This window comes from Centrocercus urophasianus, unplaced genomic scaffold (genome assembly GCF_019232065.1).
Source record: "Centrocercus urophasianus isolate 14NV4802_14NV808 unplaced genomic scaffold, USGS_Curo_1.0 seq_28, whole genome shotgun sequence".
In the NCBI taxonomy this organism is placed as follows: Eukaryota; Metazoa; Chordata; class Aves; order Galliformes; family Phasianidae; genus Centrocercus; species Centrocercus urophasianus.
Window position 1 is genome coordinate 9,640,126 of NW_024884844.1, and position 27,236 is coordinate 9,667,361.

General features: G+C 36.6%; 1 long non-coding RNA gene across 1 annotated transcript; it reads right to left on the reverse strand.

Annotated features, from left to right (window-relative positions):
- Positions 1-13,762: 13,762 nt before the first annotated feature.
- Positions 13,763-15,896, reverse strand: LOC122164943. Its single transcript, XR_006170346.1, has 3 exons — positions 15,824-15,896; positions 15,630-15,688; positions 13,763-13,846 (listed from the first exon to the last, which is right to left on the reverse strand). It is a non-coding gene; the product is annotated as an uncharacterized LOC122164943 (long non-coding RNA).
- Between the last annotated feature and the right edge of the window lie 11,340 nt (positions 15,897-27,236).

The window sequence follows — 27,236 nt, forward strand, 5'->3', positions numbered from 1 at the left end:
TACTCACGCTGATTGTGATTGCCCTTTCTTTTTCAAGAAGGAAATTGTGCAGTGGTTTTACATAGATTTATTTGTACATAATTGATATTGCGCCTCATTGGCAGTGGGTATTGAAGATTTACAGTGGTTGGAAAGATGAGGGGAGGAGTTGGCAGTTCACACTTCAGTAGACAGAGGTGCTAATCTTAAAATTCAAGCTATATTCCCATAAATATGAAATATGAGGAGGAAGAAGCGATTTGAATTTATGAATAGGGAATAATGTTCTTCTGCTCTAAAACTCTCCTACCATTTGCTATAGCTAGTGATGGAATGGTTTGTTGAATTTTCTTTGAAACTAAAATACAGTTTTAACCAAATCTGAACTTTTTAAACATCAGTTGGATGGCAAGCAATAAAATGTAATTGTCAATTATCAAAATATACCCATAAAGTCATTACGCATCAGTGAAACTGCAGATGGTTTGAAAGCTATCTAAATGCTTCTAAATTTATCCCAATTAAAATAATATACCAATGTAAAAAAAAAATAATAAAATTCAGTCCTTTAAGGATTCTGAGGGGGGAAAAAATGAAATCAGTATCTAGCAGTCTGTGCTCCATATAAATAAAGCACTAAAGATTCTGAGACAAGAGACCTTAATTGAAGTCCATTAAAATCAATAGAGGAATAAAAACCAGACAGAAATAGAGCAGGAAAGATAACATACCAAGGGAGTTTCAAAGTACTGAGCATACCAAGGGAGTTTCAAAATATCGAGTGCCCACCTGTGATTTCCACTGAATTAGCAGGAGTTATTGATGATCAAGATCTTTCTCAGAAATCTGTCTGCTCCTGGGTTTTGGCATGAAGTCCTCCTCTAAGGACATTATTTCCATGACATCACTCAGCCTATGATTTCACCCCTGGTCCTCCATTTTTCTTCTGTAGAAGGTATAGAATATAAATATGTTATAATGCTGAATTGCACTCTCGTTCTACAGTGCAAAATTCTTCTATCTGCTATTTGTTTCATCTGAAAGGGTAGGGAAAAGTATTTATGTCTGTCCTTGTACCTTGACAGCCTCCAATATCTCTAAAAATATAGCTGTTGTTCAAAAAATACTTGTTTCCACCCCTGTCCTCCCATTGCCTTTGGCTATATTGTTCCTGAGGAGCCTCGCTGAAGAACAGGGATATGTTACTGCAGTGCTTGCCATCATGTTCTGAATCCATGAACTGGGCTTCTGTATCAACAGTTTTACCTTTGTTTGTGTTCACTCTCTGATTTTTAAGCTTCCGGTGTAAAGATTTTCTTCCCAGCTATGAAGAATTCTCTCTTCTTTTTTTTTTTTTTTTTTTTTTTTCCCATCCAGGGAAATCCATTTTTAAATAATGCGATTCAAAGAGCTGAAGTTTTAAGAAAAAAAATTAAGCAATGTGAGATCTATAACATAATTAAGTGAGATTTTATCAGTATACCTCCGAGGAAATCTTCCCTTATTTTCCTCTGCTCTCTATTAAAATAATACAAGGCAGAAGTCTACAGCATCCCCGTGTATTCATCACCAGAATTTACAGTGCTCTGGTACCCAACTGACCCATTAGTGATTATCACTACAGCCATATAGTGCTTATTTCAGGAAGAGAATCATATTTTATTATGAACCATAGAATACATATAATTTTAATATGCTATACTGGTCAGATTATCCAGTCCTTCCTTTCACAGTATAAGTAGCCTCATTTATTTCAGTAGGGCAAAAAATAAGCTAAGAGAAAATAAAAGGGAAAAGGGGTCAATTTAGTAGTTGGGAGGCTGCATAGCCTGCACCACGCTTTTCTGCTTCATTCAAAGCAAACTGCTGTGCTAATTTTAATTCTGCTTGATCAATGCAAAATGTGGGCCAAATGCTGCACTCCTTCCTCGTACCAGCAGTCCCACTGAGTCCTAGGGTTTATAGCAGTTTCTGTACTCCATCAGCCGGATGCCATGAAATGAAATAGGATAGTCCATTAATTTATTTTATTGCAGAACTGGCTAACTGATGAGTGTGCCAATTGATGCACAGAATAGAGGAGCTGGGGTGTTAGAAATGCACCTGACACTGAATCTTAGCAAAACAGCTCCATTAAAAAATGAGCATTAATCAATAAATAGCAAAATGTATTTTTTTAGAGGAATATATTCTAATAAGAAATCAGCTACTAAAAAAGGCTGTCATAAGTATCATAGAAAAGACTGGAAGTTTTCCCATTTTGGGTAGGATTTTTGGCTAATAAACAAAAGAATCACGATGATTTGGCAGCCACACTTAAAAGAAATTTTAGGTACATCGAGCAAAGTTATGATGTGCTACTGTGACTATGAGTGCATTCCTGGCTCAGAATCTTCTTTCCTTTCATTTGATAGACTAATTAATTCCCATTTATGTTTAAGTAAACGATTATTTGCAGCACTCACTGGCTGAGTTCTTATTGGATAAACATAAACAGAATTTACGGATAACTCTAAACTCAAGTCCTTGGACTGCTGAGAGGACTGTCTTGAGATTTCAGCCTTCAATTCCCAACTTCTTAAAAAGACCACGGTAAGTAATGATGCTCAGTATATCAGCCTGATACTGCTTCTGCACATTAGTGCAGGTTAGATGGTGTCCATAACTCTTGAAGTGCTGAAACCCACAGTAAAAACAAATACCGTCATGAGGCTTTTCTCCCTCAATAAAAACGTTTCCTTAAGTGAAGATGTATAAGCCTATATCAAAAGAACTGGTCCAACTAAATAGGCATTTTCTGAACTCACTTTGGGGAGCAAAAAAAAGAGTAGAGAGGAGCAGGCAGGAATGGGTTATGGTGCCCTGAGTTGCTCCTCTGGCTTTCTTTCCTCTGCTAGCTGACAGAGCATGCGCCCAATGGTGGGCAAAGTTTGATATACTGGTTTGGAAACTTGTACCTGTATATTACCCCAATTAACTAACCTGACATTTCCAAAATATCAATAGGGGTGACGTTTACTTTAGTACTTAAAATCTAAGCATTTACAAGTAATCTTTAGGCAAGGGCATAAAATTAATACTGATGGAATAAAAATCATCATTACTCATCTATTGTATATGCTAATCGTGCACAGTCCTTCTTTGGCCAGATTTAAACAAAATGAATGTGGTCTGGAATGATGGGCCCTTTGTTGGTGCAAAAGAATTGTTGAAAGAAAAAGAAAAAAGACAAATAGGTGTTAAAAAAAAAAGAAGAAGAAACAAAATCACATTTTCACTCAGAAAAAGAACTAAAAAAATAAAAGGGAAAACAGGTTCTGAAAGAACAAGTGTTCTTAACAGATATACAGACATTTTTAGAGAAAAATCGAGACTACAGGGACATTAAAATAAAAATGGAGCAATTTAATGAAGAGAACAAAACATTTCAAGAGCACTGAAGAACATGTTTTACATAATGAAGAATTCAAAGAAAAAGGAGGAAAAGAATGAATTTTAAATACTGTTTTCAGTAGTAACTATCTTAAAGTCTCTAATCAGAAAAAGGAAGCCTTTATAAAAGAGCAGAGCAATTACGGCTATCAAATGCTATATGTGAGTTCTATTCTCTCTCTTTCTTTCTTTCTTTCTCTTTCTTTGTTTCTTCATCTTTTTAGTACTTCCTTTCTTTTTCTATACTTCTTTTATGCTCTCTTTCCCTGTGTTTCTTCTGACATGCACATGCTATCTCTTTTTCACAACTTGTTCAGAGCTTGTTCTTTTTGTCTTTTGACTTCATACAAAACTTCTAAAAATAATTTAAGGGAATGTTGGCATACTGAAAACATGTTTAAAGCAGTCCTCCTGTTGATTTCTTAGTTTGTAATACAGACACTTTCTAAAATTGTATTTGAGGCTCGATCGTGAATAATTACATTTAGCATCTGATTAGGTAGCATGACCCCGATGAAAAAATGCATCTCATTACCTGCTAAACTACATTTGGTAGACTCAAATATGTCTTGCAGAAGGCTTGCATGCTAAAGTGCCTTAACCTCAAGGCAAAATAGGAAAATAAGTAGTTGAAAATTCATTATTTTTAGCTGGGCTATGTTTGCTGGTACTACTGACTCTGAAATGAAGCCAACACTTGTATCACCCTTTACAGCCATGTCATTAAATGGAAGATGTCTAATAACACAAATAAGACCACATTCAACATCTTGCCAGCTGTGACCAAAACCAATCATTTCAAGATCACACACAGATTGTATGGCCCCACAGAAAAAAACTCTGGATAACTTTCAATCTTTTTTTTTAAGGTTATGGCCTATCCCTCTTGCAGTTCCTTCCTTCCTCCTTTCCACATGACATATCTTCTTCTTTCTCTGATATATATTTCTCCTGCATGATATATCACGATTGGGAATTAAATTGCTTATATAAAATCACAGAATCACAGAATTGTAGGGGTTGGAAGGGACCTCCAGAGATCATCGAGTCCAACCCCCAAAGGAGAAAAAGAAAAAAAAAGCCAATTAGGCAGAAAAGATCAGTTTATGTTAACCTTAAAACCCATCAAAATGCTGGAATGAAAAAATCACAAGGAACTTTCAAAACTCTATCACTGCCCTATATTGTTCAGTAAAGTGATGTAGACAGAAAAAAAAAATGCTGTTGTGTAGTTCACAATGCAAAGAAATGCAGAAAGGTAAGATATGCATGTGCCTATTTACATGTTTTTTGGCATAACACATCTTTGGAGACATTTTTGAATGTCACAACACTCCTAAGATTTTCCATACTCAGAACTTTGCAGCATCCCTGTCTGAAAGATTTTTTTTCTCATTTCAAGCCCCTGCTGTTACTGGGGCAAATGAACTTCTTGATTCAGTAGCTCATAACAGCGTCACTGTTTTCATTAACATTATAAATATCTGTGAAGCAATATGAAGCCTCCAAAATGATTAATGCCCATTGGCATAATTTCTTTTTCAAGTGAAACCTTAAAAACATTTTCAAAGGGTTGTCTGCTGTCATGTCTGTAGTGCCTAAGTCTTCTGATCACTTTCACGGTGATACGTATTATAGAGGAAATTAAAGGTTTTAGACTGAGCATGAAGACTGTTAAGACTACAAATAATAAACCAAATGTGAATGCATAAGCAAATTAAAATACTGGAATTTTTAAGCTTATCTACAAGTGTTTCTTTCATACTGCTTCTAGTATTTCAAGATTTAACCAGAAGGAAAATAAATTATTTCTCGTAAAAAAAAAAAAATTCTTGCAAAATTAATTTAAAATAGATCCTAAATGCTTGTTTCTCAGCAAAAATCTGGGTATAATAAATCTGTCGGTATTTTCCTCCACTGGAAGAAGACAAAAATTATGCTGCTTTAGCATTTTCTCAGCCTCTTTTTCCAGTTCATTTGCAGCATCTAAAATCCTCTCAACAGAACTCCTATGAAAAAAAAAATGGAAAAAGAAAAAACTTAGAAAATGCTTTCTTCCAGATTCTGTGGACAGTACTTTAAGTAAGACTTCTATATTTCACCTGGGAATAGTTTTTGGTCAGTTATCAATATCAATACCAACAATTTTATTCATTTAGAAAACTCATGATTGGTTTTGACACGTAATCGCAAAGGATGCTTCCAATTGTGTGGCTCCCAGGCTCTGTGCTCTGAATCCCAACCCAAAACATTAAATCTCTACTTTTCCAGTGGGTCAGATGCTATAGTCTTTTGCTGAGGAGATCAATTTCCTCGATGTCAGTAAATGAACGAATGAAGACACTGCTGTGTCAAAAATCATTGCTGGATACTGGTAGTTCACATTAACAAAAAGAGAGAAGCTGGCTGGTGATTTTTACAGTTAACCTTCAGACAGATACACATGGTCCTGAGCAAAAGAAAATACCACATAGAGCAAAGCCATAAAGGCAATATCAGAAAGATAAATGCTCCTGGTGGAAAATGATCTTTCACCTCCAGGTCACTGGTTCAAATCCATTCAAAAACTATAAGAATAAGGGAGGTTAGAGGATTAAAGTTACTGGGAGTTTAAGGCTTTAAAACAAAATGGAGCTAATATGTTTACAGTATCCTCTTTTGAATGATAGATATGACCATATTTTCACAGGAAAGAAGGGACATAAAATATGATTAGAAAAATTAACAGTTAATAATGATAACAAAGATAACAAATGATAGTAATAGATGAAGGTAAGAAGAGGATACATATTCCAGGAGATAATCTGAAAAGAAAATACAGGTCAGCAGTAAATGTAAATCAAATAACATTTATAACATAAAAATACTATACAAGCAAGGTCACCAAGCTAAGCACATCAATCTCACTTGAGTTCATACTTGCCAAAATGTTCAAACTATATTGCCACATAGACTGGAATAGAGATGACAGTGAAAGATCTTCTTAAGAAATATTAACATTTTTGAGATATGCCACTGAGCATACACATGAAAGAAACCTTTACAATGTACCCACACGTAATGCTTTCTCTACAGAAAATCTTATATTAAAATACAAAGCTTTCTCAGACTCGTTCTCTTCTAATCAGCACTTACTCTATCCACAACATTTAAAATATCCTTGAGTGAAGAGTTGGTTACAGTACATTTTCCACATTGATATGATTTTCTGTTAGTAAAATTATTCTATGCCAGACCTGTGTAACCTGGGTAAAGTGAATAATGCAAATGCATTTCTGAAGGTCATGCATTTAGTAGTAAATGTAGGTAATACAGGGACCAGTGTGTAACAATACTTCTGAAGCTCTTCCCGATGCTAAATAATACAGGTTCCCCACGTACAATAATCTAAATCACCATTCACTGTTTTGAGGAATTATTCATTTATACCTGCTTTTTCAATTAGCATGATGTTTTACTGTTGAATCTTGAGTTTTTGATGCATGGCTTACTGGATAGACAACAAAACTCAGCATGACAATTAGCACACAAGTATAAGCAGCCGAATCATGCTTTCTGGACAACACAGTGAGTGGTATGCCCTGATGGATGTATTCTCTAGTTTACTTGCAAAAACAACTGTGCCATTTCCTCATGCTGAGTTTCAGTTAGAATTCAAGAGCAAAAGTGGAGAAGTAATTGACAAGATTCCTTCAGCACAGAAAATTAATTTAATTTGGTAGTAGACTGGCTTTTCAGAAAAAAAGCACCACAACATCTGAAATGGCATGTTTTCTTCTGTGACTTAAATTTTTTTTCACCAATCCTTATATTACCACCTTATTTTTAATGGTTCAGTTACCAAATGAGAAAGAGGAAAATACACTCCAATCGCTTTGTAATATTCAAAAATAATTAATAACCTAAATATATATATATATATATTTGAAAGAATTGTTCAGCAATAATGGAAACAATGGATTTTTTAATTAGAATTCACCACGGAGGGAATTCTGGCATTTGCTGAGCTTGTCAGATGCCTTGATAACATTTCCTGGTTTTGCTGGTACTTTGTTACATTTTTTTCTTCGGCCTCACTGCTTTATTTCAGAAATCTTTATGTTGACAAAAATATCCACAGCAAAGTGATTTCTCATCTCTCTTCCAGATGTGTTCTAGCTGCCAGTGTCACTGTGCACACTTCAAGAATATTGCTCACTGCTGTTCTCATCTCAATGTGTCAGATCAGGAAGCGACAGAGAAACATTGATCCAATAAATTATGCTTTGGGTACTGGCTCTGTGCTTATATTTGCTTATCACTCACCAGAGGGACTGGCTTCTTCAGGTATAAGGCAGATTTTTGAAGGAATCATCACTGTCTTTCAAAGAGATAGGCCTCAGAAACTGACCACGTAACCCAAAATACTGCTTTGAGGGAATCAACCAATGGACAAACTGCTGAGGAAGGAGCCAACAGTCAACCAGCAAAAGATCAGCAGTTCTAGATTTTATCTAGATTTATTTGAATAGTCTGTACAAAAGCACAGAAAAAATGTAAGGTGGAAAACGGACCAAAAATGGAGAATTATGTGTTTGTGATTCCATATGAATAATAAAAACTAAAATGGAATGGAAAAAAAAAGGGGACTAGAAAGACTTGGTAAACTTCATATGAAAAAATGAAGCAGGGATGAAATGAGTCAGGGAATAGCACTATGTGAGAAGTTGTAGTGAATTTATCTCTAAGACAGTGCAATGTTGGAAAAGTAGGAAATAAAGTTTCCGGATAATGACAAAAAAAAAAAAAAAGCATTGTAAATGCTAGGCATATCTCTGGAAATTACTGAGTGACAAGACCTTAATGAATTTTCAAAGTCTCCAAGAGAGAAAAGTGCAGAGCTGAAATAGGAGCAGCTCACACATTCTTTCCAAAGGAAACTCAGAGAACTTTCTTTCTGTTTTGCATTAGGGTGCAGCAGAGATACAAATCAGCTCTCAGACCACCTGATATTAAATAAAACAGTGACTTTAAAATTATTATTTTCAAGCACAAGAGCCCTAAATTTCTAAACAGGTGATTTTAATGGAAAATGTACTGGACTACTTCCAGGCATTACATGAAAAATATGTTCCTACATTTCTTCATTAAAATTATGAAAATGTTGCCATTTGGCTAGATCTAAGAAACTTATCCCTAAATAATCCTATTATTCCTTTTCATGATGGTGCACTAGCTTAAAGCATGCATTGAACCCAAGGCAAATCAATACTTGATTTAAAAAGGAACAATGGTGAGTCTTACAATGCACTAGAGGGGTCAGAATCTCTGCATGTATTTTTACAGCAGCCATGCATTTCAGTAACAAAATTTCTACTGTCTACTAAAAATGTGTCAAAGAAAAAATATTAGATTGACACTTACCACAGGCACTAAACTGAGCCTGATTGAGGTTATATGAGCAGTAGGTCAGGGAATCACAGAACTGTAGGTGTTGGAAGGAACTTCTGTAGATCGAGTCTAACTCTCTGCTAGAGAAGGTTCCCTATATTAGGTTACATAGAAAAGTATCCAGGAATGTGTTGTATATTTCCTGAGAAGGAGACTCCAGCACCACTCTGGGCAGCCTGTTCCAGTGTTCTGTAACCCTCAAAGTAAACAAGTTTTTCATCATGTTGATATGGAACTTCCAGTGTTCCACCACGTGTCCATTGCCCCATATCCTATTACTGGGCACCATTGAAAAAAGCATGCTCCCACCTATTAGATCTTTATAAGCATTGATATGATTCCTCCTCAGTTTTCTTCAGGTGGAACAGCCCCACATCTCTCAGCATTTCCTCATATGGAGATGCACCGGGTACCTGGCGTCTCCATAGCTCTCCACTCTCTCTCTATTGGACTCTCTCCAATAGTTCCCCATTCTTCTTGAACTGAAGAGACCAGGTTTGTAAACCCAGGTGAGTCTCATTTATGCCATTTTAAATACCAGAATAAACAACCGACCACTTAATTTGGCCTGTTTGTTTCGCATCTTACATGATCTAAGAAGTGATAAGTTTTCCCTTCCAAGCATTCCATCACCAAAACTGTCCATTGCAGAGTCTGATCTAATCCTCCCAGGAGTTAATTTCCACTCAGTTCAGCAAAATGATCGAGACATTACGTATTTTCATCTTTCATTTATAATACAAGCTTTTGGAATGGATTCCTCAGGATACAGTGAAATTTTCGGCTTTATATTTTTGTGGCTTGTCCTAACTTTAGAGAAATATCATTCAAATATCACAGGATGTAATTTTACTGTTCTGCTTTCTTTTCCTTTTAATAGTAAGTGTGAACATTAAATTGTTGCATTATTAAAATACTATTAAATAAATGTTAGCCATCTAGATGATTTCCAGACTGAATAACCCCTTGAAGTCTTTGATGCTATTGACAAAGTCAACCAGTACTTTGGAATTCTTGAAATAAGATTCCATTTTTCTTTCTTGTTTCTTCCTTACATATTTTCTGCTCTCAGACTCACTCTGTGGCCTTTTTAGTGAGCACTCTCCTTTCTGGACATACCTGCTGCTCTGTTCTGCCCATGGAAACTGGAATCCCAAACAGATAGAAGAAACAGAGCCACATTTTTGCCTGCCCAAGACCAGGCCATCCAGCCCCAGTCGTCTTCTGCACTTGCTTTATCTTGCAGATAACTGTTTGTCTCAAATGAGTTTTTTAAGTAGTTTAGTTTTTCTTCTCTTTTTCAGCTATTTTTAAAGGTGGGAAGATTGATTACATTCTCCCCTTTTCTTTTTAGCTGCCATTTGTCACTGTTGTGAAAAACATCAAAACAAAGGCTACTTCTATTAAATGGGAAACACTATAATTCCCATGCAATCTGTCCTTGTATAAGAAAAAGAAGAAACAGACTTCTCTCCATGACTAGGTTTGATTTCCCCACATAAAATCACACCTTAACACATTGCACCCACACATCGTTTTGCACACGCTGCAAAGTTAGTAAAGTGGCAGAGACTGCAAGCAAATATTTTAGAAACAATTGCATTTGTCTTGTGAATGGCACTCTCTGATTAGCTTTTTTATAATCAATCATACTGATATTTGATTCACAAAACCTCAATTATGTCTCCGTAAAAGCAATTAGATGGAGACCTTAAAAGAGCAGATTAAAAGGTTTGAATACTTGGAGAGAGTAATTTAAAAATATTAAAAGGAAATTACTTTTTAATTTTATGTATTCATCTATTTGTAAGTTAATGAAATTAATGAGGCAAGAAATGAAATGGAAACTCCACAACTTTGCATCACTGTAGTTAGTTTGCTTGCCAGGAGCTATGCCAGAAAAGCCATATTTACAACCAGTTTACGGCTAGAAGTAATAAATAGTCTAATTGTAAGAGCATTTCCATTACATATTTTGCCTCTTTTCTCTCATATAATCTACAAAGGTACTAAATATCTTCCTGAAAGAGCCTCTGCTGACCAGTATGAGACTGAAGCCCTACTGTAAAAGTATATAAAATTATCCCAGTAAAATTTCTCGTCTTTTTTTCCCTTCTGCAAACAATATCTGTTCAGCTTTCTGTGTCAGCATAGTTTTGAAACAAATCATTTGAGAAACTGAAAGCTGTGACATAAGGACTGTGGAAAATAGCAGTTTTCGGGAGATATGTGTACTAGAAGCGTTCTCTTCCTACTGCTACAGATGGAGAAAAATTTGCTTGCATTTTTAGTTTTAACTTGGAAAAAGCAGTACAATCAAAATAAACATAAGAAGTGGGCTGAAACTTAACCTGCAGTTCCTTTGCTATCATTGAATGCCTGTCAATTTTGATCAAGTACCTGAGCTACAGACGGAGTGAATTCCGGTGACTGGACCACATATTCTCATGAGACAGTTGGGCAGCATCACCTGCTAATAGCATCTTCCTCGGTATTTTCAGGAAAGTTCTTGGTAGGCTTTCATCCTCTGCCATTAAAATAAACAGTAATTTACCACCCCAGCCCTAGGACATACAAATACATATGAAGAATTAATACTTGGAGTGTTGAAGATACAGAGTGGGATAGTGTGGCAGCTGGATTTAGAGGAACGTGTCTCTGGGTTAGGGTGGCTATGCTAGGAGATAACAAACTCCAGGGACACAATAGTAGAAAGATTTGGATTTGTTAGTCCCTAAGGAGCATTAACAGTAGGTGTAGACTCAGAGTGAAGTGCTGAAATAAAGTAGAAATGGAAACCTATTGAATGTTATTGAAAATTCTTCACACAAATGTTTGAAAGATGATTAAAGGAAACCTTATTCAACTAGATATTAATATTTGATAATGATCCAAACCTCAAGATCTGATTCTGGGTGGACAGAATGGTAATATGAAAGTTAGGTTTTGGAAACAACCTGATGTTTCTTTGTAAGAGTTCACAAGTATCAGTGCTGTGAATGCTGGGATGAAGTTTGGTGTTTCTGTCTATGTTTTCCACTTCTGAAGATGCCAATAAACCTGTCAGAGCTATATTATCTGTTAATCTGTTCAATATTAACTTCAACATTTTTCAAGCTTTCATGCTCATTTCCTGAAGAATTTGGAAGTCAAGCAAGTCTGATATTATTGCTCATAAAATTGTCACAAAGAGTCACATCACTGAATCTTAAACTCCTTTGGGATTGCACTTAGAGGGAGCAGGAAGAGGAACAAGTGGTGTCAAAATCTGAATAATTGTATCTATGGTAAAAGGGGGTCAGCAGAACTGTTTGAAGAAAGTGACATCAGTAGCCTTCAGTTCTTGTGTGGATCAAACTGCAGAGGTAACATTGGAGAAAAGCAGAAAAACACACCATCAGGGCTGGTGTCCCAGATTGATATTACACCAACTGAGAATTCATTTTGCTTTTACTAGAAGCTATGAAATACTTAATTAAAAAGATCATGTTGGCAAGAAGACTTTTTATTAGTTATATCTAATCACAAGCAATTACTGTAGTATTAAACAGGTAATGTACCAAAAGTGTCATTTATTGTTATGAGATTCTATGTAGTTTAATGCTCTGTTTAATGATGATAATAATAATAATTGACAAAGCATTAGCAGGAAACTTGTGAGATCATTCCCCATCTTGTTCTGCATAGAAGGAATCCTCTTGTCCATTTGGGATAGCAAATGACACCATTAAGATCCAGCCTGCCAGGCAGTCACTAAGTTCAGCATTTCACAGAATCACAGAATGGCCAGGGTTGGAAGGGACCTCAAGGATCACGGATCTCCAATCCCCCTACCACGTGCAGGTCCACCAACCTCCCCATCCCCATTTAATACCAGACCAGGTTGCTCAGGGCCCCATCCAATCTGGCCTTGAACACCTCCAGGGATGGGGATTTGAGTCTCACATCATCAAACATGAATGCTTTCAAGTCTCTCCACATGAAAAGGAAGTGGGTGAGCACTTTCTGTTTCATCTGAATCAGGTTACTCCACTGGACTTTTCACATCCTCCAAAACTAGAGTGCAGAGGGCTTTTGAAGGGCTTCCCATGTCAACATCTTTCCCTGTAAGCAAGGCCAGGAAGTTCTCTTTGCATTAATGTCTTTCTTTAAGATGAACATTTAAATCAGATTTCTGCCTAAGTAATCCAAAGAGAATGGTTGCAGAGAGAGATGCAGCACTACAGCAGAAGCAAACATTTCAACCCTTTCAGGGGGTTGGAACTTGATAATCTTTAAGGTCACTTTCAACTGAAGCCATTCTATGATTCTATGATTTGCCTTTAAGTGTTCACTCCTTACTTTGGCTGGCATAATGAAGAAACTGATCTGCATTTAACAATAAATGTCTGTAAGTATGTATTTTCTTCATTTTCCCCATTTACATAAAAACCCTGACCCCTAATAGCCTTTCCCATACGCTGTCTCTCTTCTGCTAAGTAAGGACCCTCAATCTCAATTAACTGTTAAGTTTTCTTCTCTTAGTTTTCTTCTCTTACTGGTTTCTCAATTGGTCTTTAAGTCTTTTTTTTCCTCTTATTTTAAAATATCCTTTTTCTTTTTTTTTCTTTCTTTTTTTTTTTTTCTTGTCTGCCAGCTGAAGCATTGTTTTACATATCTAGCACAGGGATCTTCCTTTCTACAATTTCAAGCTCCATTTCAAGTTGACTCACAGATTGCCTGCAGGAGGAGTTAGGTGTTGCGCTGTGATTTTGCACCAAAACAGTGGCTGTGTTTTGGGTCTGTTGGTGGTCCATCTGCCTGAATGGCCAGCAAGCTTTAAGTGATTTCCATTTCTGCTAGAGAAAAAGATGCCAATGGCAGATTGTATGGTTTGGTGTGTATTAAAGCATCCAATTAAGGGACAATTTCAGAGCCTTACCCAGAACTGATAAATTCTCCTTAAACAAATTCCCTGAGCCATCACTGCTAAGTCAACTGTGATTATACACGGGTAATGGTGTTTCTGTAAGTAAAATAAACAAAAAAGGAGATGACAGTATAGGTAAGATAACTTTAAAAAAAAAGTTCAAACTAAACAAACAAACAAACAAAAAAACATCAGGATTTAGTGCACATATTTCTCAAGACAGAATTTGGTTTGACATATTCAAAAAGCTTTAAGCATATGGATAATGCACTGTAGCAAACCAGTTCATTTCCCTACTTGCAACACTGAAATCACAGGCCCTGCTCTGCTGTGAACCTGACCTCAAGATTTTGGACCTGCAAGGTGAAAGACTAAATAATTTTACTGGCAAAAGGCCATTACTATGTACTTTATCCTAGTTTCTTTTGAAGGTTTAAATCTATGCACAATTTATATTTACTTCAGTGATCTCTGTTATTTTTTTCCGAGAGAGATTTTGATTTCAGTGTCTGCAAGCCAGCATAATATCTTGATTTTCTCACCTACTCAAATTGTCAACATGAAGGCGTGCTTACTTCTCACTGAAATTGACATCATTGCCATTAAATATATTGGCATCTACATGGTTTTATGTGTATCAGTGCATCCTTAGATATTTATTATTTGTGTATTTCTCATTGCTGTCTTGTTTTTTCTTGGCAGCAGCTTTCTCACCTCTGCTCATATTGTTGTCTAATACAATTAATCAACAGGAACTACTGTTCTGTACAGTCACTGACTCACAAATATTATAAAAGCTCTGTCATTTGGCACCATGACAATATGAAAATAACAACATCAAAATGTGTTTCTCTTCATCATGCAGTTACTTCTGTGGAACTACAAATACATCTTTTATTCATAGGAAAAAAAAAAAAAAAAAAAAAAGAGAATGAAAGGATCTTTCTGGTAGAGTTTGATTTCCAGAAAAAAAAATACACTCTGTCTCTCCAATTCCATTTATTCTTCATTTGCTTAATGGATAATTATATCCAGAATATGGAAATGGTAATAACTGAATCTTTATTTCAATGACAGTGTAAAACGAAAAGGGCATGGTTGGGAAACTCTCTGAATCTGTTCAATAGAAAACAAATTTCCAGTAAATAACAAATTAGCTTTGCACTACAAAATAGAATAAACAATGGATCCAAACTTTATTTTGTAGTTGTAGAAGTATGGAATGTTTTCAAAATGGTAATTTAGCAAATTGGATCCTCTAATTTATTTAATGTGTTTCAGGCTGATCTGCAAGTGGAATTACTCGTTAACCAAAGCAGAACTGAGAAGTAATAAATTTGAGGAAATACTTAGAATAAGTCTAAGAAAACAAAACAAAATACATATTTTTACCTAAAAAGGTACTTAGTATTAGTGTGAGAAATGCATAGGAAATTCCAGTTTTCTGTTTTCCACTAACTTTTGCAATGTGATCTTAGCTCCAGTGAAATCCATAGCAAAATAATAATAAAACGAAACCCTTGCTGGAATGAAAGCAAGCGCTTTGTGAAATACGAAGCACGTGGCACACTGAGAACTACGACGTTAAAAACTGAAACTACTTTTTTTTTTGTGCTGCTTTCTTATTATGACCTCCATGAGCCCTCAGAAACCTTCATCCTACTTTTCATGGGAATTATAAGCACATTTCTGGCTCTATGTTTTTAACCGTTCACCAGAGCAGAAGAAGACACTTATCTCCTTATTTGAAAAACAGAGCTTTGGAGCTATTGTTTACCCACAAAACAGACATAATATAAGCAATAGCAGCCAAGAACTGGTGTCTTGATCTCTTTCATCCAAAATATTCTGGTTTTTGGAAGAATAAACTATTACTTACTTAGCTGTAAAAGTCCTTCATTTGCAATCCTCTCAGTGCGTCTGATTTTTCTTTGGTCCCTGCCAATAAGACAGGACATTTATATTGGCCAGAATTCAATTGTGATGACAAGGGAATGAGGAAAGTCCTAACCCACTTTACACAGGTCGTGATATATTCTCATCAAAGAATAGCATTACTAAAGTAGGACTTACGGTGATTTCTAAGAGGTGAAGAATACTGTGTAAGCGTGAATCCTTGGAGCAATTAAATCCTTCAAAAGGCAGCCATGTAACAGGATTTAATCTAGAATAAGAAGTAAAAGACCTACATTCTTGAGTCACATATAAGATAAAGCTCAAATTCTGCATTTCTTTTCCAAAGAAATTATTTGAAAAATATCCTCTTTATTCAACTGCCAGACCAAAAGCTTTCCAAGAGAATATACTGCTTCCTTTGATCCTACTTTGGCACAGACACAATCTGTTTCATTGTAATCTGAATCCTCTCTTTTGTTTCATGTTCAACATCAGACATTTTAACAAAGAAGAAAAAGGCCCTGTTCTATCCATCACTCACAAATATCTTCTCTGCATCTTTTTACTCTACCTCTGAAACTGGCAGATCTTACAAGCATAAGATGCTGAACATTGCATCTCCAATTTTACTGTGTTCTCTAAAGTTTCCCTGAACTATAGCTCTTCTGTTTGCAAGTCTGTAGTTTGAACCTGTCAAATACTCACCATTGTTGCATTTTGGAATACAAAAGTTCAGTTCTCAATCACTCACACATTTTTGGAGAACGACTTGATTTTACTAGCTCTGAGTTTAAATGGAAACTCAGCTCTACCTCAAGGGTCGCCAGCCAATACATCACAACCGTCCAGCTAAGGTTGCTGCCATGAACTCAGGCCCTCAGATTATTCACCCTGACAACCAAGAAGTCAGGCTTTAAATCTAGGCTCACTGTCATTGACTGCAGCTAGGATTTATGACTAAGCTTCTCTTAAATGCTTATATCAATAAATCATAATTGCTCTTCTGGGATGAGCAGGATTTTGCTATTCAAATCTTTCCACTGCAAAATCAGCTGGCTGCCCTTGACATCTGCATTTTTAAAAAGTTTCACTTATTTTCTTCCTATACTCACAAAACATTAGCCATGCTTTTGAATAATCTACAATAAAACAGAGTCCAGTTTTACACTTGGAGCAATGTCAAGGTTCTCAACAAGGGCTGTTTTTGAAAAACGAACAATAAACCAGCTCATCTTTATGACTAACCACTTCAGACAGGACAAGAAGAGTTTTAGGAATCCTTGTTGCCATATATCCCTTGCTGCAAGGGATAATCCTATAAACAATTATACAAAATTCTAGATATCTTTGTATTTCCTCTTGTATTTTTCTCCACTGCTTATCAATGACCTCAGCTGCTGCATGGAGGTGTTGGTCTATTCTATATAGGCTTTTTATCACTTCATCTTGACAGAAAATCTTTCAGTCATATGCTCCTCACCAAGTTTTATTTACTCGTTTGGATACTATGGACCCTAGTTTTCCTGACTACCTTAAAAGAAACTTCTTTGGCCAACTGGGCACGCTACTGGCTCATGTTCAGCTGGCTGTCAGCTAACATCCTCAAATCCTTTTCCTCCATGCAGCTTTCCAGGCATTTTGCCCCAGACCTGTAGCATTGCCTGGGTTTGTTATGACTGAAGTGCAGGACCCTGCATTTGGTCTTGTTGAACCTCATTCCACTGACCTCAGCCCAGCTATACAGCCTGCCCAGATCCCTTTGTAGGGCCTTTCTTCTCAGGCAGATCAACACTTCCTCCCAAATTGGTGTGATCTGCAAACTTACTGAGGGTGCACTCAATCCCTGATCCAGATCATCAATAATGATATTAAAGAGAACTCTCTCCAATACTGACCTCTTGGGAGCAGCACTCGTGATCAGCCACCAGGCTGGATTTAACTCCATTCACCAACACATCCTCTGGGTCCAGCCATCAAGCAAATATTACACTCGTCTAAGCCACAGGCTGCAGCTTCTCTAGGAGGATACTGTGGGAGACAGTGTCAAAGGCTGTGCTGAGGTCTAGGTAGACTATGTCAACAGCATCTCCCTCATCCACCATGCAAGTCACCTGGTCATAGAAGGACATGAGGTTGGTCAGGTAGGACCTGCCTTTCATGAACACATGCTGGCTGGGCTGATCCCCTGGCTGTCTCACACTTACTATGTGATTTCACTCATGATTATCTGCTCCATAACCATCCCTGACACTGAGGTCAGTGAGAATGAAATATTTTCTGGGTGCAAAACCACTGTACATTTTCATTTCACTTGTTCAGATAAACATGGATGAGTGAGTCAGATGGTAATCTTTATTCTTTCTTTTTAAGTATCTAGTGATGGAGGACTTATCAAAAGGCTGAGTCATGCAAATGTGTTTCTGTCCAAAGGTTTGGCTCTTCCAGCACGATTCAGAGTATCTAAAGAGGTATGGATAATCTGCACCCACTTCAGTTGTCTTTACTGTAATGCTCTGAAGTGTTGCAATACTCTCAATTATTTTAAAAGCAATGGTGGAAAGAAACAAGCAAACACAGGGAAATGGAATAATATTTTGACCTAACTGAACTGAAGCCACTACTTCTGTTACAGGAAGAAAGTTTCTTTACAGAAGCCAAAACCAATTACAGTAAAATATACTGCAGTCCATCTTTGACATCAGAAAGGTCTATGGTGAATTTTTATTTTCAGCATAAAGAATGTCTGCTAGGCAGATACTTTATTCTATCATTCTCCATATACAGGATAGGAGAGGGAGGCACTAAAGGAGAAGGAAAGATGGAAAAGAGAGTAATGGTAACAGGATAGAGGAGAACCGGGGCATCTCCAAATATTTAACAAAAAAAATTAACTAACATCAGTGATATGTATCTGGAATTATTAATGCAACATGAAATCATGCAGGACATACAAGGAAAAGATTTAGCATTACTCATTTGAGTGGAAAATGTGTCAAGAAGTGTACTGTTCCTTTTCCCTAGAGAATATGTAGCAGTCAGAGTTACTTAATTTTAGAGGATTCCCATATACATTTCTAACAGCATTCTTCCTAGATCAGTGGATGAAACGAGGTCAGAAGTTTACTAAGTATATGAGGAAAGAATAATTAACAAAGAAGTGCAGCCTCTCAGGGGAAAGGAGCTAAAGCAGAAGGAAGGACTGGTCTCAAGCAGACTGTTAGGACACAAGCTTTGGCTGTGCAAACAGGCTGTGACTCTGAAGCAGATATGCACACACGCTAGAACAGGGTTTCAAATATTTTTAGCCCTGGATTGCCTCCACCTTGTAAACTTTCAGTGGGTCTCCGCAGTTCGATTCTTTTTCTTGCAGCAAACTTCCTCACCTTTGGGGAAAAAATATCTAGAGATTATGTTAGGAGAGTGAACACCCTTAGCCACCAAACATTGACTTGAAGAAACAATAATTGTGTCAGTAAATTTTTTCTGGCACAATATCTGTCACCTGTTTCAAAAGGGTTGAAGACAAACATGCCCATTCCTCAGCTTAAACAAACCTGGCCGCCTTGTTGTTGTGCTAGTAAGAGGTGGATATGTTTGTTTTCCTTTTTTTTTTTTCTTTCAATCAAGTTTTAAAAGATCCTTGTCACCAGGTCTCCAGAACAGCCATTTTAAGCACTGAGCTGTTTGGTTGTTTTTATTTTTTTCTTGCCAACTCCTGATTTCTTCTTTGTTTTTGAAGGGGGAATTTGACAGTTTCATTCTGCAGGAGGTGGGACAGCCTCTTTACTTGTGTTCTTGTCCCCCTCCTTCTGGAGAATCAGTGCTTGGGAAAGACATAAACCCTGGGGAATCATTAGTGATTAGCAGTCATATTATTCCACGTAAATATTTGTGGAAGCATTAAGAACAAAGTAACTTACTGTATAAGACAATTATATTATTGAAATACATATCTATCCCTGTGGTCATCGGCAGAACTTCTCTCTTATGCATAGTTCAGGATCCACTGAATGCAATGACTTATTCTGCAGGAGCCTGTACTAGTTTAAAGCTTAAATTCAATGCTATTATTAATTAGTTAATTGATCAGGGTGTTTTTTTCCCCTCATTTTATCCATTTCTAAAGACTTTCTGTAATAATTTTTTTTCCATCTTAATAATCTTTTTCATCTTAAATGTAGACTAAGATGGGCTATAAACAGCCTTGAAGCTATTCACTGTTCTCCATGCAAATTATGAAATCCTGTAGTTTTGCCTACAACACCTCATAAGTAGACCTTGGGATTCATTAATGACTAAAAATCACATACTTGGTAGAAAGAATTTTTGTAAACGTTAGTAAAAAAGCCTTATATGTACTTTTCTATTATTATGTAAGAGAATAATGACATAAAATTACCCAGAGTTAAGTGCAATGTAAATCTATCAGCTGAGAATCTGCACAAAAACATGAAGACATATAAAATTCTATAGCCAATGCATTGCTCATATTTTAAAATATTATGTAAATTAAAAAAAAAAAAAAAAAAAAAACTTTATCCATGTCCTCTTAGCCAAGAAGACCAGAGATCTAAAGGCTTGTCTTACAAATTTATAAAACAGTTGTTGTTAACATGCTGATGCAGAAATAATGCAAAATTCTTCACAAAATGAAATCAGTAAAGAAGTAAGGGAAATGATAGAATATTATTTTAATTATTAAATCAATTTAGGCTGAGGTCACGCTGAATTTAAGGAAGTCATTATATATCCAAGGCTGTATTTTGCCTTCCTTTAGAGAGGACTAAATTTTATTTGATTCCTACAACAAAACTTGTGATGCACTGTCACTCCAGTTGCAAATGAAAGCTGCTCCTCTTGAATGCAAATCTTGATACTATGACCCACGTATTTTTGAGTTTGGATTTGAAAAGGTTATGTCACTAATCACTTCAGAAAATGAAATATCAGGTGTAACTATACCTCCTCCCATTCAATGTTTTAAAAGACATGAGTCACTGTAAACAAGCTCTTCTCATCCACTAATCTTTTAGCCCTTCTCTGTACCTATTCCAGCCTAGATTTGTCTTATCTGAAGATAGACAACAGGTAATGCAGGCACCATTCAGAGATGCATTCAGTAGCCTAAATATTTTATCATCTTCACTGGAAAAAAGGCAGCAGTTGTTGTTTTTCTAATGCCCTACAGAGTGGCTTACAGGCAGAATCCTACTGAATACTGTATGTTGCATTTTCATGTCAAGCTGATGACTTCATCAACATCTTCTCTACCTGAACTAATAATTCTCTACAACGTATCACATCAGATGCTTTAGGAAATACAAAAAAACAAGATTTCCAGTTACTTTTTCTTTCTTCTTCTTTTTGTTTTTCTTTTCCCAAAAATATATGTCATAAGTAAAAACATCACCATGATTTAGTTTTAGTAAGTTTGTGGAGAATTTTACTTTCTTCTCCTCATGTGCAGGTTTCCTTTCTGTTCAGACTGAAGTGAGCACAGCAGATGCACAAGCAATGGTTTCACATCTTGCATCAAACCATTCTCACTCAAGTCCTCCTATGAGTTGAAAAGGATGTATCAAAATCTCTACACATTGTATGTGCGAAGTATGCCAATGGATCAGACTATTTACAGTTCTTATGATTTAAGAACTGATATTAATTTACTGAGTAATAAATAAATATTCATAAATTATTACTCAGTCACATTGTCAGCATCACTTTGAGAAGGAAAAATATAAAATAAAATGGACTCATTTTTGCACCATGCATATGCAATTTGCTGAACTCATTTCAGACATTACACTTAGGACAACCTTAGAAGTATTCAAGGTAACGATTAATCTCTGGCTTGGATGGAAGTGAATGCTGACTGTAACATCGAACAGAGAATGAAAGGGCTACAAAGCATTGTGCTCTAGGTCCTATGCTGCAGTTATCTGCAGTGCTTAGGAGGAAGATACTGTTCTGATTTGTTCTTTCCAGCACCAAAAAATTTATCATTCTTCTGAAGCAGAAGTGAAGGAGCACAGGATGCTGCAGTAGACAGACCATAAGACAGGAAACAAACCCAGAAATTCAGAAATTCTCATTTCAAACCTCTTAATCTTTTCTATCATTAATTTTGCCTATTCTATTTGTAAACTCCATTAAAGTGCATTAAAAACCATAATACTGAAGGCAGACAAGAAATCTAATTATCTTTTGTTGCAAAGCACCATATGTTTCTTTTAACTTCAAATAATAGAGTGAAGAACATTAGTATTTTAAATGAAACTTTGATAAAGTTGAAAAAGAGAGAGGAAAAAAAAAGGTTACAGCGTACAGAAGGGTACATCAAAACAGGTGACATGGTATGTCATGGTTATGTCAGACATCATTTTGCTTCCAGCTGTGGCCTAATTGTTGGATATTCTCCTTTCTTTTTTCCTATTGTTACTGTATTTTTGTGTGCTCATCTAGCTGCAAAAGCACCAGATGTCTCCATTGACTTTTTGAATGTCTAAGCAAACTGGAACATAATCATAATTTTAAAGCTCTTCATATAATGCATACATAAGAGATGGCTCTGTTCTTTGGAATTTGTTATTTATTCCAAAATTCTATCCTTCAAAACAAACAAACAGTGATTTCTAATTCAAAGACTCTTCATTCTGCAACATATCTTTGCTAGATGAGGAAAGTGAGGGTGTGTGGTTGCAGAAATTGAGTCATCAGCCATCAGCCCATCTCAACCCTTGGGCTTGATGTTGGCAACACATGAGGGATACCTCCAGCCCAAACTTCTTAAAGGAGTGCATTGTTCTCAGGACCCCAAACAAATACACTGAGCTCATCCTGTTTCACCCCTTCCTGGAGCATGGAGATGAGCCATTTGTCAAACACGGATCCATTTATCAAGGGGGATCCCTGAGGAGGCAAACTCTTGAAATGGTAGCCCTTCTGATGACAAAAAACGGGAAAATATTTCTTTACAAATGTTTCTCTTGCCCACCTGTGAAATCATCCTTTTCCTCTTCCAGTATGATTTCATGAAATCACTGCATGCTCTTCCAGGTGATCACTACAAGTCTGCAACTGAGCTGGTGTATTTGAAAGAAAAGCAAATAGCTGATTAGATATTTTGATGTCAGCTTTTTCTACTACTTCATGTATTTCTCGGCCTCTTACTTGCATTAAACTTCACAGCCTGCACTTACTTGGACTGAAATTAGATACTTATTTAGCAAGGTGGAGATCTGGTAGAAATTTCTGTGTAATCAGCAAATATTTTTACTCCTCGGCCTGTTTCCCAACACATAGAGTGTATGTAGATTGTGGAATTTGGAAGTTTTATGTTTTAAATGTATTTTGCACTTTTATGTTCTCAATGTGGCATGGCATTTTCAAATCGAATTACATCTTTTTGTTAAAGTACAACAAATGTAGTTGAGGCTTAAGGGAAAAAAGAAAGATTTTTGTACATGTGTACACATTTGTTCTGTTTTTCTTTTAAAGGATTACTTACATTCTTTCCATAAGGGCTAGCAATACTTTTATTTTTCCCCTCAGGAAATTAATTATAACAGCAACTTCTGCTTTCCTTAAATATATTAGGACTTTAATATTTGATACTGGGTTAAGATCTGAAAAGAGAAATAAAAGCTGTTAAAACTTTAGCACATTGCTTCAGTTTCCTCAGAAAGTCTGGGAAAGCAATTCCCTATCTATTCTATTCATTATATGAAGCAAAAGAGGATTATTTTATATGTGTTCAGAGGCCTTAACTATGAATTATCCTCATGGAATTGGCATGTAATGAAGATTTTAGACAAAATTCTGCTCTCAGATGAAGCCACATTAACTTCTTTGACTTCAGGATAGGTTCAAATGAAAGCAGATCTTGAACACAGTTTTTTAGGAAATGTCTCCTTCCTTGCTCAGAGAAATATCCATGTAGGTCAGTCCTGCCCCAGTGGGGGACCAGGGTCTGTCAGTCACCTGCAATACAGAGTGAAGGAATTCAGAAACTAGGTAAAGAAATTGAATATGAGATAGCCAAAGTATTTTAGTCAAAGTAATAATCAGAAAATTGCAGGTTTTTTTTTTTTTTTTTTTTAACATCTCCTAAGAATTTCAGTTTTGTTTTGTTCACAGAAGGGAGAGGTAACTGGCTGATATAATTTCCAGATTGAAAAGAAACATCTTCCTAGCTAAGCATTTCATTTGAATCTTGACATTTCCTTCTAGATCCTCCGAGTTTCCATCTCTCCACTTCAAACATATTATTCCAGATAATAGCTATGGTATTTGCCATTTTTATCTTCTCCTCTCAGTGGTTTTATAAAAGTGCTTTTTGCATATATTGGTCTAAAGTGCTTCTGCAGGGTTTCTGAGTGCACAAAGGAGCACTCCAGGCAATGTTGGCCTGAAGTAGGTGCTTAAGACACTTTTCACCTGTTATTTTTTCCACTGTTATGAACTGCACTTTTGTGTTGTCTCTTTAAAATTAGCCCATCAATACTAGTATTAATTGCACATCTGAGTTCTTCAAATTCATCCAAGAAACAAACTTCAAACGCAAAACAAATATGATCCAGACTGCAAGAACAGTGAAATAAAAGCTAATTTCATAAGATCTATTGAAAAAAAGTATGGAAACAGATGTTTTAAGACAAGTAAGATATTAATGTATAATTGATGTGTCAGGTCAGTTTGAATAGTTTCCTACATTGTCAATTAACCTTTGTAATGCCTGCTAATTCTTAATATTATTTTTAAATTATCTTTTTCTTTTTTCCCTCAGGTGATATAATCAAATTTTAAAAGAAATTATTCTATCTGGGATTCAAACCATTGTAATCTCTGTTAGAAGAAGGCGTTATGCAAAAATATATCCCTGATACCAAGAAAGTGTTTCTACTCTACATCCCTTCTGCAATAATTCTTTTACACCTGCTTTCTGAGGGGCAGCACTTTCTGTTTTCCTGGTTTAATGAATCTTATGTTATGAAGAGTGGACTGAAGATAGAGGGAAGGATTATGGTGTCCTCACCAAGAACATCTCAGATGGAGGCATAAATTTCATCTCACTCCTAGCTGAGGAGGTCTTTCAGCCCCATCACAAGGCTGATAGTCTAACCTCAGCCTACTCATAAAAAATGCAAAATGACTCTTCCGAAAGCACCGTTCTACCTTTAGCACACAATCTTGTTTTTAAGTGAGCATTCATCAGTCCTTCAAAGAAAACACATAGATAACCCTCTTTATTAGATGATTTCAATTGAAATTCAAGTGGATGATGGCCAGGCTACAAAATCCCAAGTGAGAGACCTGTGCTGCAGTGGGACTGGCATGTAAGGCACTTTTATCTTTTTCTTCCATCTTTTTTGGAGATGTCTGCTCTCAGAACAGTTTTGGATCTTTGCTTTATAGATGAAGTAGGATGTTTGTAAATGAAATCTATCGCTGTTTTTCATTTTATTTAATATATTCTTCATTTTATGTCATTCTTACTGGGTTTGGTATTAAGCATCTTTTGCACTAATAGCTTCCCATTCTGTCCTTAGGCAACAACTTTGTAAGCTTCCTGTCTTCACTGCAGAGCAGTTCCCTACCCAGCCAAAAAAGAAGAGGGAAATGGGCAGTTTCCCCTGCGCCATCATAAATCTTTCCTGCCAGGACTCCCATGATGAGATGGAGCAGGTGATTTCTTCTTGCAGCTGCATCAGAGTGGCAAAAAGGAATCCTATCGTATTACTGTTTACAGAGTCCATAAAGCCCTGTTGAGATCACCGTCTCCACATGCTCACAGTACAGAATGGATACAACAAAGTTTGGATATCATCCAAAATCTACTGTCTCCAGTTTTCTGTTTTCAGCAGGCAAGCTTTTAAAATATATACTAGGATAATGTGAGCTCAGGAGATCTTTACTTAAACAAATAGAATTAGGTTGTACAGCTATGTTGTTAATGACAGTTCCTGAAGCACATTTAATAGCAATTTGACATTATTATTACAGCTAAGTAGTTTTCATAAGTCCTCAGATAAATATTTCTCCACTAACTCATCAACACAAAGAGTTGACCTCAGCTTTCTTTCAGACCCCATCAATAAAGCTCCTTGGGAAGCAGAGGGGCCATTTAAAACAAAAACAAATTCAAGAACTTCCACCTCCTCCTGCTCTATATTAGCTAAACACACTGAGCCTGCAGGGCTGCCCATCCCCTGATGGCTCGTAATAGCCATTTTCATTCTATTCTAAGGGTAAAGTTGTTCATAAAGGTGGGCTGCCTGCTGGGCTTCTGATGGATTTAAGATCTTGATATTCAGATTACGGTGCAAGTAGCTAAAGAGAAAGGAAAATGGATACTAGTCTTGCTGTTGTATTCAACAGAAGCCTAATCATATCGGGTTGGTTTTTTTTTTCCTTCCAGATTAGCATTATTTATGTTTAGCCTTCATTAGCAAGGTTTAGATTAAGCAATCAGTTACAGCAAACCCTACACAAAAAGGAATGTGCTCTCTTTTAAATAAGGCACTGCAAAAATCTGCTAAGCTTCTCTACTGAGGAGCATAAAGACTACATTTGTAGAGATACACAAACATATTAGAAAGACCAAAAATGCCAGCTTTTTGCTGTCAAATTCAGCATATCTAAATAAGATAATGCTGTTAGCAGGAAGGAAAGATATTTTGCCAATGAGGGAGCATCACTGTGTTTTCAGCATGATAGAAATATTAAAGGATTTTGTGTCCAAGGTATTTTCTTCAGAACATGCCCACTGCAAAGCACACTACCCTGATCTGCCTCCAGAATGCCTTTTGCATTCTAAGTGGATTTAGGACTCCTGTGGTCCTCTCCTGGTCACCCAGAAGAGCTGGACTTATTTTCCATCCCATTCTCTACATTGCAAAGAAGAAAGGAAGAGAAGACACTAGGAATACTGGTACGCAATTACCACAGAGTGAAGCCACACAAGACCTCTATGGTTTTTTGACAACAGTGTACATGATGTATCTGATGGTGATCTCTCTGGACCTGGACACCTCTCTGTGCCACAGGCAGATCTGCTGTCCTGAGGTGACTGGTGGGCTCTCAGAAGAGCTCCTGCACGACCTGAGATTTCTCTAATACCCAGAAAAGTCCTTCCAATCATAGCTTTTAGTCCTTGTCAGTCCACGGAGTTGCCCTGTTACCCCTAATATCCTTGTCCATGGCTTCTGCTTGCTTTTAAACCAGAACAAATATAAATCTACATTCTCCAAAATGTCAAGGCACATTTCCTTCAATCTTCATTTTATGAGCATTAACTCCTAAACAGTATGGGACAGAAACAGTCTCCTTACTGGCACACAGCTCACTTCTTCAGTTCACAGTTGTCTTTCAATTCTGGATAAAATTCACAGCATGAACTGCTCTTCCCTTAACTTGGTCAGATTTTTGCATCATGCCCTCATACAATAGGGTCAAAAAATATGTCTTCAGAGACCTCTGAATGCAGTGCCTGGCTGCTGGGGGACTGGGGACCTTGTCAAAGTCTACCACAGCCATTTTGCTGCTTCATCAGCACACAGCACTGCATCAGCAAGTAGAGATGCTGCAATAG